Below are 15,248 nucleotides of genomic sequence, written 5' to 3'. Positions count from 1 at the left end.
ATTTTTTCAATGCAAACATTACTACTGAACGAAATTCAAAAATCTAATTTCTCTTAAACTTTCCATTGACATCCCATTGTTGATGCACTCTCGATTTTTCGTAAAATTATGTTCAGGTATCAGTAGGTCGCACCCCTGGCTACGCCTTTGTCACCCATGAACCTTCCCTATTCCTTACTACCCACTCGGGAAAATAAGGTGACGCCGGCCCTGCCGCAGAGAGTCGTGGACTAGCGAAACCACCAGCGTTTGAAAGCTCTATTGTTGTACTTTCATATACTGACTACCGAATCTGCTTCTAACTGCCCCTAAGAAAGATACAGAGATTTGAAATATGGCAAAAAAAATTAAGGAATGGTTCATAACTCATAGTTTTTTAAACAATACGAATATAGTATCTTTCAGGCATTTGTGTATATTGATGGTACTGACAACTTTATAGAACATAGTGAAGGCCTAGAAAATAGCAAAAAATATGTTTCATTGAAAAATGTGTTTTGACAGGTCTTTTTTTAATTAAAACTCTCTAAGTCAATTTGAGTAAGAGATACGAATTTCGTGTCTTTCGAAAAATTGATCGTATTGGTTTTATCTATAACATCAACCCTGTATCTCGATGATACAAAAACATAGATTTTGCATCTCCCTTCTAGGGAGATTAATCCCAAATCTCATAGCACCAAAAGATGCAAGGTAGGGATACCATCCGTCTTGATTTATCAGGACATGTCCTGATTTTGAGACCCGTTTAGAGCGTCCTAATTTATTTTTCATATTTTAGCATTTGTCCTGATTTTTCTGAATGATGCCAGATATTCAGAAATGGTGAAGATTGTTCAGTACTCATCTTGACCCCGGATAAAAACGGACTCATTTTGAACGAATGTTTTCGTTGGTTGAATCTTGACGGGAAAAATTGTCTAGTCGTTGAACCCGTAAACATCTGACAGTTGTTAAGTATAATTTCAAACAGTTTACGTGTGCTGCATTTTTAGGTATCTACCACATACATAAGACATACGTAACACTCAGGAAGAAATCTTCCAAAGAGGTTGGCCCAAAATGAACTTCTCGAATTGGTACCACCCTCTGAATAAAATCACTGTTTCAGTAGTTTATAAGGGCGGTGTACCTGCGCAGCCCTGCATTTGTCTCGTTCCCATTCGAAAAATGCTGCATTGATTTTGTAAAGAGCTTTTTGACACTTTTTGACAGTTTTTTATGGGATTTTCTTCGGAACTCGATGAAGCCGAAAAAAAGAAAATTCATTTTGTTCATTATTTGTCGAGCAGTTGGACAGGATAAGGTACGAAGTATTATGGGGCAACTCGTACCAGAAAAAACGCCATGTATGTGTATCTATTTACGCCTGATGAATCAAAGTTGCAGAATTGAATCGTCCGAGAAATACGTTAAATAAATGAATGAGTGTTTTGGCGTATGTTGCAGTGCAAATCTCAGATTGTGGTTTTATTGATTGATATCTTAAAGAATGAAAATAGCTTAGATCAAATTTGTGCCAGAAAAAAAGGTGTCCTGATTTTTAACTCCGACCAAATGGTAACCCTAATGCAAGGGGTCATACCTATCAATTTCGCTGAAGACGCCATAATTTTATATCCAACGTACGTGAAGTTATCAATTAAGTGCGTCAAAATGAACTTTTAAGCCGCTGTGCATCTGTGGAAAATGCATCTGTGAAAAATGATTTTGTTAAGCCAAATACGTTGGTATGCAGTTTTATTCAAATTAAACATGGTCGATCAATTTCTTTTGCGTATTTTCCGGTCATTTCGTGTGATTTAGCCTAATTATAAAATGTATGTTTTGTAGAATACATACCTGTATGAATTTTTTTCTCAAAGATAGAAATTCGAGGAATCTAAAAGATAAAATCCAGTTACATAATTTGTCCGTCAGTTAGTTTGTTGAATGAATATAGTAATGCTAACGTTTCGCAAGAACGGTAGGAACAGCTTTTGAAAATTCATGATTATTGCTTCAAGAAACCTTACTGAAGTAAAATTGGTAAGGGGAAAGGAATAAATCTGAACTCCTATTCGCGTTGACGGTGTTGCTGATATTTGTTTGGTTTTTGCATGCGAAAAAGAAGGAAGGAAATATTTTTGCTTTTGTCATCACGCACATTTTGACAATTACATATGAGTGTTCACGTAGGTGCGAACCCAAGTATGATGACAGTTCTACAAGGTATGCTACATTTTTGTCTATCAACGCACACAAACAAATCTCGTTATGACAAATTTCGCGTTTTGTATGGAATTCAGAACATTTTTGGAAATTTCTCGTTTTATGTTGTTTTATATCTGATTTTTTTGGTTGGAGCGTGAATCTCCAGTTGAAACCCACTAGAAATTGATATTAATTTAGATTTAGTGCGAAAAATTGCGGCAATATGTCGAAATAAAATATATAAAAATGCTATATTTCTAATAGTTGGAGCAAAATCTTAGTCATTGTCATAGCTCATGACTTTTGTTATTGTATGAAACATAAGCGACTCTACTTAGAAGCGCTATTAGAGTACAAAAAAAAAAACGAAAAGTGCGAAAAAGTTACCGGCAAATTGATGAAAAACAGCATATTTTACCTAAACCGCAGCATGTTGATGTATTCCCCACAAATAAAACATGTTTCAACATCATTTCTATAACTTTCCAGGAAAGTATGTTTCATAAGTTTAGTTTAAAATGCAAAATCATTTCAAATTTCATACAAAATTGGAAAAAATTCATAGCGATCACTAATACTAATGCATCGACGTGAATAGCATACCTTGTAGAACTGTCATCATACTTGGGGTGCGAACAGCCTTCAAAATCTCTTTCAACGCGAATAACCCGAATAATCACTGATAATTACCAAATTTATTTATTCCCACAGCCCTGCACCTAGTTTTGACCTGGAGCCAACCTAAATGATGTCAAAACCCAAAATATTTCTATCCCTTCAGGTCTCCACTCAGTGCTAGAAATGTGCGATACTTTATCGATATCGAGGGTATCGATACTTTTCCTTCGATATATCGAGAATTTGGTATCGAGACTTCAGCAACCCGCATAAACAAAAACCATAAACGGATTATAGTCCAGATGGTTTTACGATAACCCACATGGTCGTGACTATACCCCGAACTAGTTGTTAGGCACGTTTTATGGTTCTTGATTATGCGGGAAGCAATACACCTTGTTACGTACGAATGTGTTAATGCAACTAGTTGAGGAAAATATTTACAAATAGCTGTTTTGTTTGCAATGCTATGTTGAAGTAGAATACTTCTCTCAGGAAGTTCGGCTACATAGGGATGTGAAATGAAAATCTAAAACCGAAAAAAGTGAAAAATATGTCCAATTTTAAATGCTAATAAATCGGTTAATATTCGATGGATTTCCTTCGTTCTTGCAGCAATAGATTGGAAAATCTTCTAAGATTCTTTCCAAAAGAAGATAATTGTAATTTTATTATTCACACTATTGTACAATTGAAAATAGTCAAGCCTTGTTAAAACGAAAAATTCGACCTCTGATTGCTCGTTATATGATTGCTTCCCGAGCACGGTCGTCAGAATCATTTACCTTGCAATTTAAAACATGCTATGCCAGCTGATGCAGGGACAGTGGATACCAATGGCAGCGTATAGCGACCACAACTGTGGCATGGCTATGGATAGCGCACTAGTTGCAGCGGATCTCAGCATCGATAGCGGCTGATGCAGTGAGGTACTTTAGTGAAATGCAGTCTCTGTGCGATAGTGGACACTAGTAAATGCATTCAATGGAAAGTTGACACGTGAGCCGTCTAGTTTTGAGTGTTAAATCAGCTTTTCACTGTTTATTTTATCACAAACAATACTTTATTCGCACTGTTAGTGATAACGCAAAGATGTGATCGGCATCTTATCCGATACTAAAATGAACAACATAGCGAATTACCATTAATACTCAGATATAATCGATATTATTTTGCTTTGTGAAATATACTAAAACTATGCCAAAACCGGTTTCGTAGAATCACCGTTCTGAGCTCAGTTTTTGTCCGATAAGGGTGGTCCAAATCGTTGTTTTGTTCAATTTTTTTGGAACAAACTCAAATTCACTGCAATTCGTTTTTGTGGCTTTTCTGAAGAAGAAAATGATCCGGTTTTGTCGTTTTTGGCTTCAAGGAAACCGACCAGCAAAAGGGGGAATTGGAGACCATAACCGTAGTTCAACTACTTGGTTTGCAACCATCAGCCACCAGGATGACAAATATGTTGGCTATTCGTTAATTGTAGTCGGACTAGAGAAGACCTCAAGAGGCCAGAATATACCCTCAAAACCAAACCCAAGTTTGAAGAGCTGCAAGATTTTGAAAGATTGATGGGACGAAAACGGAAGATGAACATCTACGCGATCAAATATTTTGCGCTATCCTCCGAAGCCCTACTTGTAGCAGAAATTTTTCGATCATACCAATCCATCCTGAGAAATGTCACTGACGCTTGGGTCAAACCGTCAAATATATAAAGTCTTGAGGATATAAAGTGTCTTGCCAAAGTAATCTTTTAATGTGCGTAAAAATTATCGAGTTTCCGTTTGTTAAATATTTTCAATTCAAGTCTCATAAACTGATAACATGGGGTATTCAAAATGGCGCCATTGTTGCCCCCTAAGTTGAAATATGTTCAAACTCCGGGAAATTTATTTTCGCATAAAACTTCATCAAACAATCATACATAGAAGCCAAGGCGAAAAAATTGTTGCCCTGTGTTATCAGCTCCGGGGAAGAATACCTAGAACAGAATGAAACAGTTTCGGATGGAGAAATAATTAACAAAAAACAACAAATAGCTCGTTGTATTCAAGAATTAGTCTGCAATTAACTGAGAAAACAATATGGAAAAACACACATATTTATAACCTGCGATTTAAAAACCCAGCTCCAACTTACGTTGCTGGTCAAAAAGTCCTTAAACGAAATTTTCGTCAATCTTCGGCCGTAGGAAAATATAACGCCAAGCTGGGTCCTTGTTATGTTCCGTGCACCGTCAAAGCTAGGGTGGAGACCAGTTCGTATGAGCTAATGGACGAGGCCGGAAAGTCTTTGGGTGCTTTTTCCGCAGCCGATCTAAAAGAAAGAAGCTGAAAATAATAGAAAAAAGTAGGAGGGTGGTATTCAAGACACGACCGCATGGCGTTGACTACCGTATTCTTAAAAAAAAAAATATTCCATTGAAGCAAATAGTAGAGGGAATTGCAACGCTTCTTTTACAAAACTTCTGTAACAAAATTTCGAGGCTCCAAAAGGTACCAGTTTCCGATTATTCTCGTCCAGAATTCCAGCCATTTTAGTATTTTGCAGTAGCCATTTATTACTAACAGCCACCAGCATAACGGGTGAAACCGGCACGAGATGACCGGTACTATTTTGTCTTTCCTCCTTTCAGCTGCTAACACCTAGCGCTGTCGTGAAATCAACATCAACATAAACATGCATTTTTGCAAGGTTTTTTCCGCTAGCAACAGCAATTGTAAAACATAAAATTCAAGTAACCGCTTCTATTATAAAACTGCTAGGCACCAAAAGGTGCCAGTTGCCGATTTCTTGTTTACTGGTTTCCGTCCAGAATTCCAGTCATTTTAGTATTTTGCAGTAGCCACCAGCATCACGGGTCAAACCGGCACGAGATGACCGGTACTATTTTGTTTTTCCTCCTTTTAGCTGCTAACACCGAGCGTCCGTATGTACCCGGTACGGTTTAATAATGAAACTGATGGGGTGAAATGTTCGAACGATACGTTTTATACCAAGGCTTCGTCAGATAATTAGAAAAAGGGAGGGGCTACATAGATGATGGAATGGTAGAGACAAATGTTTCTTGAAAGCTGCGCCGGCCGCTGTCGTAATATTAACACCAACACAAACATGCATTTTTGCAAGGTTTTTTCCGCTAGCAGCAGCATTTGGTTAAACAGAAAATTCAATTTGCCGCTTCTGTAACAAAATTTCGAGGCACCAAAAGGTGCCAGTTGCCGATTACATTGTTGTTTTCTGGTTAATCTACTAAAAGCCACCAGCATAACGGGTAAAACCGGCACGAGATGACCGGTACTATTTTGTCTTTCCTCCTTTCAGCTGCTAACACCTAGCGCTGTCGTGAAATTAACATCAACATAAACATGCATTTTTGCAAGGTTTTTTCCGCTAGCAACAGCAATTGTAAAACATAAAATTCAACTAACCGCTTCTATTATAAAACTGCTAGGCACCAAAAGGTGCCAGTTGCCGATTTCTTGTTTACTGGTTTCCGTCCAGAATTCCAGCCATTTTAGTATTTTGCAGTAGCCACCAGCACCACGGGTCAAACCGGCACGAGATGACCGGTACTATTTTGTTTTTCCTCCTTTTAGCTGCTAACACCGAGCGTCCGTATGTACCCGGTACGGTTTAATAATGAAACTGATGGGGTGAAATGTTCGAATGATTCGTTTTATACCAAGGCTTCGTCAGATAATTAGAAAAAGGGAGGAGCTACATAGATGATGGAATGGTAGAGACAAATGTTTCTTGAAAGCTGCGCCGGCCGCTGTCGTAATATTAACACCAACACAAACATGCATTTTTGCAAGGTTTTTTCCGCTAGCAGCAGCATTTGGTAAAACAGAAAATTCAATTTGCCGCTTCTGTAACAAAATTTCGAGGCACCAAAAGGTGCCAGTTGCCGATTATATTGTTGTTTTCTGGTTAATCTACTAAAAGCCAGCAGCATAACGGGTGAAACCGGCACGAGATGACCGGTACTATTTTGTCTTTCCTCCTTTCAGCTGCTAACACCTAGCGTTGTCGTGAAATTAACATCAACATAAACATGCATTTTTGCAAGGTTTTTTCCGCTAGCAACAGCAATTGTAAAACATAAAATTCAACTAACCGCTTCTATTATAAAACTGCTAGGCACCAAAAGGTGCCAGTTGCCGATTTCTTGTTTACTGGTTTCCGTCCAGAATTCCAGTCATTTTAGTATTTTGCAGTAGCCACCAGCATCACGGGTCAAACCGGCACGAGATGACCGGTACTATTTTGTTTTTCCTCCTTTTAGCTGCTAACACCGAGCGTCCGTATGTACCCGGTACGGTTTAATAATGAAACTGATGGGGTGAAATGTTCGAACGATACGTTTTATACCAAGGCTTCGTCAGATAATTAGAAAAAGGGAGGGGCTACATAGATGATGGAATGGTAGAGACAAATGTTTCTTGAAAGCTGCGCCGGCCGCTGTCGTAATATTCACACCAACACAAACATGCTTTTTTGCAAGGTTTTTTCCGCTAGCAGCAGCATTTGGTAAAACAGAAAATTCAATTTGCCGCTTCTGTAACAAAATTTCGAGGCACCAAAAGGTGCCAGTTGCCGATTACATTGTTGTTTTCTGGTTAATCTACTAAAAGCCACCAGCATAACGGGTGAAACCGGCACGAGATGACCGGTACTATTTTGTCTTTCCTCCTTTCAGCTGCTAACACCTAGCGCTGTCGAAAACTTAACATCAACATAAACATGCATTTTTGCAAGGTTTTTTCCGCTAGCAACAGCAATTGTAAAACATAAAATTCAACTAACCGCTTCTATTATAAAACTGCTAGGCACCAAAAGGTGCCAGTTGCCGATCTCTTGTTTACTGGTTTCCGTCCAGAATTCCAGCCATTTTAGTATTTTGCAGTAGCCACCAGCATCACGGGTCAAACCGGCACGAGATGACCGGTACTATTTTGTTTTTCCTCCTTTTAGCTGCTAACACTGAGCGTCCGTATGTACCCGGTACGGTTTAATAATGAAACTGATGGGGTGAAATGTTCGAACGATACGTTTATACCAAGGCTTCGTCAGATAATTAGAAAAAGGGAGGGGCTACATAGATGATGGAATGGTAGAGACAAATGTTTCTTGAAAGCTGCGCCGGCCGCTGTCGTAATATTAACACCAACACAAACATGCATTTTTGCAAGGTTTTTTCCGCTAGCAGCAGCATTTGGTAAAACAGAAAATTCAATTTGCCGCTTCTGTAACAAAATTTCGAGGCACCAAAAGGTGCCAGTTGCCGATTATATTGTTGTTTTCTGGTTAATCTACTAAAAGCCACCAGCATAACGGGTGAAACCGGCACGAGATGACCGGTACTATTTTGTCTTTCCTCCTTTCAGCTGCTAACACCTAGCGCTGTCGTGAAATTAACATCAACATAAACATGCATTTTTGCAAGGTATTTTCCGCTAGCAACAGCAATTGTAAAACATAAAATTCAACTAACCGCTTCTATTATAAAATTGCGAGACACCAAAAGGTGCCAGTTGCCGATTTCTTGTTTACTGGTTTCCGTCCAGAATTCCAGCCATTTTAGTATTTTGCAGTAGCCACCAGCATCACGGGTCAAACCGGCACGAGATGACCGGTACTATTTTGTTTTTCCTCCTTTTAGCTGCTAACACCGAGCGTCCGTATGTACCCGGTACGGTTTAATAATGAAACTGATGGGGTGAAATGTTCGAACGATACGTTTTATACCAAGGCTTCGTCAGATAATTAGAAAAAGGAAGGGGCTACATAGATGATGGAATGGTAGAGACAAATGTTTCTTGAAAGCTGCGCCGGCCGCTGTCGTAATATTAACACCAACACAAACATGCATTTTTGCAAGGTTTTTTCCGCTAGCAGCAGCATTTGGTAAAACAGAAAATTCAATTTGCCGCTTCTGTAACAAAATTTCGAGGCACCAAAAGGTGCCAGTTGCCGATTATATTGTTGTTTTCTGGTTAATCTACTAAAAGCCACCAGCATAACGGGTGAAACCGGCGCGAGATGACCGGTACTATTTTGTCTTTCCTCCTTTCAGCTGCTAACACCTAGCGCTGTCGTGAAATTAACATCAACATAAACATGCATTTTTGCAAGGTTTTTCCGCTAGCAACAGCAATTGTAAAACATAAAATTCAACTAACCGCTTCTATTATAAAACTGCTAGGCACCAAAAGGTGCCAGTTGCCGATTTCTTGTTTACTGGTTTCCGTCCAGAATTCCAGTCATTTTAGTATTTTGCAGTAGCCACCAGCATCACGGGTCAAACCGGCACGAGATGACCGGTACTATTTTGTATTTCCTCCTTTCAGCTGCTATAACCTAGCGTCCGCATGTCACTGGTGCGGTTTTGGAATCAGAATGATGGGGCGCCGGCCGCTGTCGTAAAATTAACACCAACAAAAAGATGCATATTTGCAAGGTCTCATGTGGTGCAGAACCACTGGAAACCCCAGAGCCAAATAGTTGATACGTTTTATAAAGCAGTAATATTGATGTGTGGGCTGGAAAAAAGGTATTGGTTTATCCAACTATCAAAAAATGCTAATCTACTTACCTTTTCGAATCATTCCTATCACTAAAATGTCCTTCCAACAGTAAATGCAATAAGAACCGATAAATGAATTTTTTATTCCATTTCTTTATTCCACCAGCTCACCTCGTTTTTACCTGGAAGCGCACTAACTGCTGTCAAAACCCTTCTTTATTCGCTCGATTTTGACCCAGTTTTAGCTAAAGAGAGTTAAAGTTTGGACGACTGTCACTGAAAAGTTCCAATCGAACTGTCAAAATTCGTCCCGCATAATCAAAAACCATTGCTGAAGCGGTAAGGATTTTAACTGTACTTAATGTAGTATGGTAACTGTTCGTGATAATGTCCCTCATCAGTTATTACTGTACTACACTGAATGACTTAAACTATTTATATTCAGTATCCCCACATAGGATAGTGAGCACTGTTTGTCCGCTCCATCGAAAAACGAAGAGATCCAGTAAACGGTGTGGTCGCAAAACAGCGCTCCTCGCAGCCTGGAAGAATACAAAAAGAAATGTGCAAGATGGCTGGCAAGTGATAATATCTGCAGCTGAAAAACAAAAACATGATTTTGCAAAAAATAAAGAAATCGCCACTAACAGTCTTTATATTCAAAACAATATCACGAATATTCCACGAACGATTATCAGAATATAAATCAATATAAATATACCATTCATGGAATGATACCTGAACAAGTGGAAACTACTGCAAAATAACATATTTATATTATTTGAAGAATAGTTTTAGTACAAAATTTTGGATTATTAGTTTACCATATCGTGTATAATATCGTAAAAAATATGTTCGGGAAAATCGCTGTTTTTGAATGGTAACCATACCTAACACCTAGTTCACCAAATGGTTTTTTCTCAGTTTACTATGAACTAGATGGTCAAAACTGAAGCTGATAGGGTATGTAAATGGTTATGTGACTGTTTTATATATGGTTAAGATACTATACGGGAAACAATTCGTGTATGGTATTTGTTTATGCGGGGTTCCAATCGAACATAAGAATGTTTGACATGTCAAGTTTGTCTTATAGTAGATGGGAAGTATTGTGATTTAGCAATAGCAAAATGCGAAAAAAAGAGATGAAACACGAATATAACAAAAAACAAAACAATGAAATGCAAAAATCTTTACAATATTTTAGTGCTTTTCCATTCTCCGACGCGAAGCATAAATCATCGTGATGAAATTGAAACTGCAAAACATTTTTTTATTCGGATTGATATTTTCAAAGCGCCAAACTTACGCTACAAAGACGTGTCGTTTCTGTTATTAAAAAATCCTCCAGTAAATCACAAAGCTCAAGCCATTTTCGGTAATGATTTTTATTGGTGAGGAATCGAAAATAGCTTGTTTTCAAAATTTCGTGATGTTCGATTTGAACAAAATAGAAAACAGCACTTTATTTTTTCACTACTATATGTAGTAAAACAAACTGAAACAAAAAACTATGAAACTGAACTGAACTATGAAAATACGAGTAGTCATGTAATGACTTTTATTTTTTGCAATGTTGCTAGTTCTTTGAAATTTTAGAATGGCTGCCAGATCGACGGAAATTCAGTCGGCCAAACTTTAACTCTAGGCCTTTAGTTTTAACCTGCCGTGCTGCCCGAAGCGCACTGTAAAATTTGTCAGCTTCAACCCACTACCGCACGTGCTAAGTTCGTAAACAATTATCTGCCATCTCTTTCTTACTTGCGTCTTAAATGGCGATGACGTTTTATTATTCCTCGGCAGTTTTGCCCGAACACAATGGAATAAAGAAATTCGCTATAACTAGCTGCAAGATTGGTTTTGACACATCAACACTTTGGGCAAAAACTAGGAATAGCTCATACCTTCGTGTTTTTCCGGTAAGGAAAACATTGGAATGGTTCACGCTAGGAAAATAAATTTATTGATACAGGCTCTTTATCCACGGAACCGACCCACTATGTTCAAAATGATTTGATGCATCTTGAAAGATAGTCGGGGGGGTATTGTAACCACCGGTTCCAATCAAAATTGTTTCGGGGCTTCAACCCAAGAGATTGGTCAAATGGGGTCCTAAAGTTTTAAACGGTTTTCTGATTTTTATATATCAGCTGGAAGAGTGCAATTTTTTGAGCAAAACGTGATTTTGAAAAAATGTTTATCGTTTTCCTTCGATTTTTGAATGAAGAATAAAAAACTGCTCGAAATGCCTTAAATGACAGTTCTCTCATACACCATACATGGGCGAAACGTCATCTAAGACCTTTCGAGCAGTTTTTTATTCTTCATTTAAAAATCGAAGGAAAACGATAAACATTTTTTAAAAATCACGTTTTGCTCAGAAAACGGGGCTTTTAAAATGATATATAAAACTGGTATAGCTTTAGGACCCAATTTACAGTCGTTCTCCTGTGTTCAGCCCTGTGAATCATGCTGACAGTTCGATCCAAGTAGCAACAGAAATGCTACGACTGCCAAATTGATTGTTAGCGGTCTGGGAGGGAGAAACGAATACTACACACAAAACAGAGAGCACGCACATGCGTCGTTTTCTGATAGCGTATAACTATCTTCTTGCTGTAACGCATGCATGACTCAAAACGAAGTTTTTAGTAACATCAGGAATTCGCGTTGACGGTGTTGCTGATATTTGTTTGGTTTTTGCGTGCGGAAAAGAAGTAAGGGAATATTTTTGCTTTTGTCATCACGCACACTTTGACAATTCCATATGAAAGCTCACATAAGTGCGAACAGCCTTCAAAATCTTTTTCAACGCGAATAATGTGTGTTTTTTTTTTCAATTTGCCGTTGCATAAAATTTTGTTCAGAGTTTTGATTACGACCGTAGTGAAGTATGTTCGAAATTGTAACCAAAGCCTTAAATCCAGAGAAGCGCAAGTTTAATAATCGAAGTACGCTAGCATGATTATTACTTAAAGCTTATGAAATTTATTATTTTACGTAAAAACGAACCAAAATATTTTGTGAAATGACAATGAATGCAAAACCTGTTTGTGATGAATATTTTTTCGATTAACTGGAAGGTATCAGTTATAACAATACTCATCACAAAAAAATGCTTTTTTTTGCTTGGTTCAAATTGACAGTCGATGACAGCCCATTCTGGTTCATTTTGACACTTACACAGCTTCGTATCCGTTTCTCCCTCCCAGGTAGTGGTATACTTCTGAGGCTGCGTACCAACTGTCATACCTGTTCCTACTGGATGGTGTGAACATACCCCGAAAAGTCTCAAGGGACATTTACTAACCGCGTCCTCCGGAACCCGATTTACATCAGCGGATGCGGAGTAAATGTCAAACTTCGGTTTTGCTGCCGAGGTGAGCTCTCATCTAATAACTTTTAGCTTCTTAAGCTTGACCTAGGGGGAGATGGCTTTCTTCTGATCCTGGCCTCCAACAAGAGTAGAAGTGCGCGACGGAAAATAAGTCAGATTTAATGATAATTTATATTACATAAAAAGGTGAAGTGTTGGTCCCTGGGCTTGGTGGCTAGCCTATAGGGCGCGTACTCCCGAGTGGCGGATGGGAGTGGGAGATGAAAAGAGTTAGTCATATTTATTATTATTATTATTATTATTTTTATTTTATTTTATTTATTTATTTATTTATTTATTTATTTATTTATTTTTGAAGTAGAATACTTCTCTCAGGAAGTTCGGCTACATAGGGATGTGAAATGAAAATCTAAAACCGAAAAAAGTGAAACACATGTCCAATTTCAAATGCTAATAAATCGGTTATTATTCGATGAATTTCCTTCGTTCTTGCAGCAAAAGAATGGAAAATCTTCTAAGATTCTTCCCAAAAGAAAATAATTGTAATTTTATTATTCACACTGTTGTGCTATTGAAAATAGTCAAGCGTTGTCAAAACGAAAAATTCGATCTCTGATTGGTCGTTATATGATTGCTTCCCAAGCACGGTCGACAGAATCATATACCTTGCAATTGAAAATATGTTATTTGGCCTATATAAGAGCTTGTTTCAGCCGAAGCCGCTCATAACAGTTCTAGACAGCGACAACAGCAGTCATCCTTTAGCAGTAGCACTAGCAGTGCAGTGGATACCAGCGATAGCGGATAGCGGCCACAGCTGTGGCGTAGCAATGGATAGTGCACTAGTTGCAGCGGATCTCAGCATCGATAGCGGCTGATGCAGTGAGGCACTTTAGTGAAATGCAGTCTCTGTGCAATAGTGGGCCCTAGTAAATGCATTCAATGAAAAGTTGACTCATTTTGACAACACGTGAGCCGTCTAGTTTTGAGTGTTATATCAGCATTTCACTGTTTACTTTATCACAACGAATACCTTGTTCGCACTGTCAGTGATAACGTAAAGATGTAATCGGCATCTTATCCGATACTAAATTGAACAACAAATTATCCTTTTTAGGATGAAATAAATACCTGATGATTGAAGCGTTGATGTTTTCTCTTGAGTTAATTAACATTCTTAAATTTGTAAAAGGTAGAAATTTTACTTTATTTCCGTGTCTCAGAACGTACTGAATTATTTTTTCCTTCAGTCATGAGCACGACATCCGAAAAAATTTCATCTCAAAATTTAAAAATTGTCAAACCCCAACCATGACAAGCAACTTACTATATTATTAAAAATGGTCAACCCTTGTTAAAGCGCAAAATTCGATTGATCTCATTAGTCAACGTTTATTTACTAGAAAAAATGACTGACACGCAAGCAGCCGGGTTATCTCTCTTGTAAAAGTATTCTACTTCAACCTTGCGGTTGTGGCTTTGCACACAACCCTCTTGTTATTTTAATTTAATTATTTATTCTACATGCATTAAGACTACTCTTGGCTATCTCCTATGTAGGGAAGATTCTTCTTGGGGCCTCCTTAGCGGTGCGCTACGATTTGAGTTGTTATGGCGGCTGTGTATATCGCGGCTGTGTTGTTCATTCACTCGTTTTTTCACCGTTCGTTGTTATCGTCTCAGTTTGACGTTTCATCGAGCATAAACCTTCAGCAGCGCTGTTGTCGGGCTGCCAAATTTGAGAGCGCGATGCTTCCCGGAGGCCCGGATACTATTTCTATAGCGTGTTTTAGCAGCAACCGGTGCGGCATGAAGTAATAATAAAGCGCTGCCAAGCGGGGTATGGGGGCGCGCCGTTGGGAATGCCCTTAGTCATTTAGGCTAAAGACACCAGTTTTGAAGAATGTTCCTCACACGTGGACCAAACCACCGTTTCATTTATCTATTATGTTTTATTTTATTTATCAATTTATACTTTGTTATCTTCTAATCAAATCTATACGTTTTGATCTTCGATTATCTATGTGGGTATGAGTGTAAAAAGCTAGTTATGATAGGAAATATTTGCAGCGTGCAAGTGTCGAATCGTCACACAGTGTGTGATGCATTTTGAAAACATCGTGCCGGCACGGGTCTTTGTTCCCAAAAGCTAGGACAGGACGTGACAAGAGAAACCAAAAATCACCCAATGTTCTGTCAATGCGAAAGCCCTCTCTGATTGGTCGATTTTACTTAGCGCACTGTTAAATTTTATAATTAGTCGGTACGGTTGGCCGTGCTGCAAAAACTATCGGTATTTCTTGATCACACTGTTTTTGCCAGGGGCCTATGAACGTCACCATTTTGCCTACCAACCATAAATTCATCACGGCGTCAATATTTCGTTTCAAATGCTTACAAAATTTATCTTATTCATTGAAAGTACTGAAAACAAATGTTGAGCTCTTGTTTTTTTTTTCATCTCGAAGGACATTTATTCGAGAATAAGGCTACCGACAAAATGTGATGTTTACTCTATTTCACTTGTTTTAGGGCAAACCAACCAAAAAGTGGGTACCAGAAACGCTGGTA

Source organism: Wyeomyia smithii, chromosome 1, assembly GCF_029784165.1.
Source record: "Wyeomyia smithii strain HCP4-BCI-WySm-NY-G18 chromosome 1, ASM2978416v1, whole genome shotgun sequence".
In the NCBI taxonomy this organism is placed as follows: domain Eukaryota; kingdom Metazoa; phylum Arthropoda; class Insecta; order Diptera; family Culicidae; genus Wyeomyia; species Wyeomyia smithii.
The sequence above is the reverse complement of the archived record's forward strand: the minus strand, read 5'-3'. Positions refer to the sequence as shown.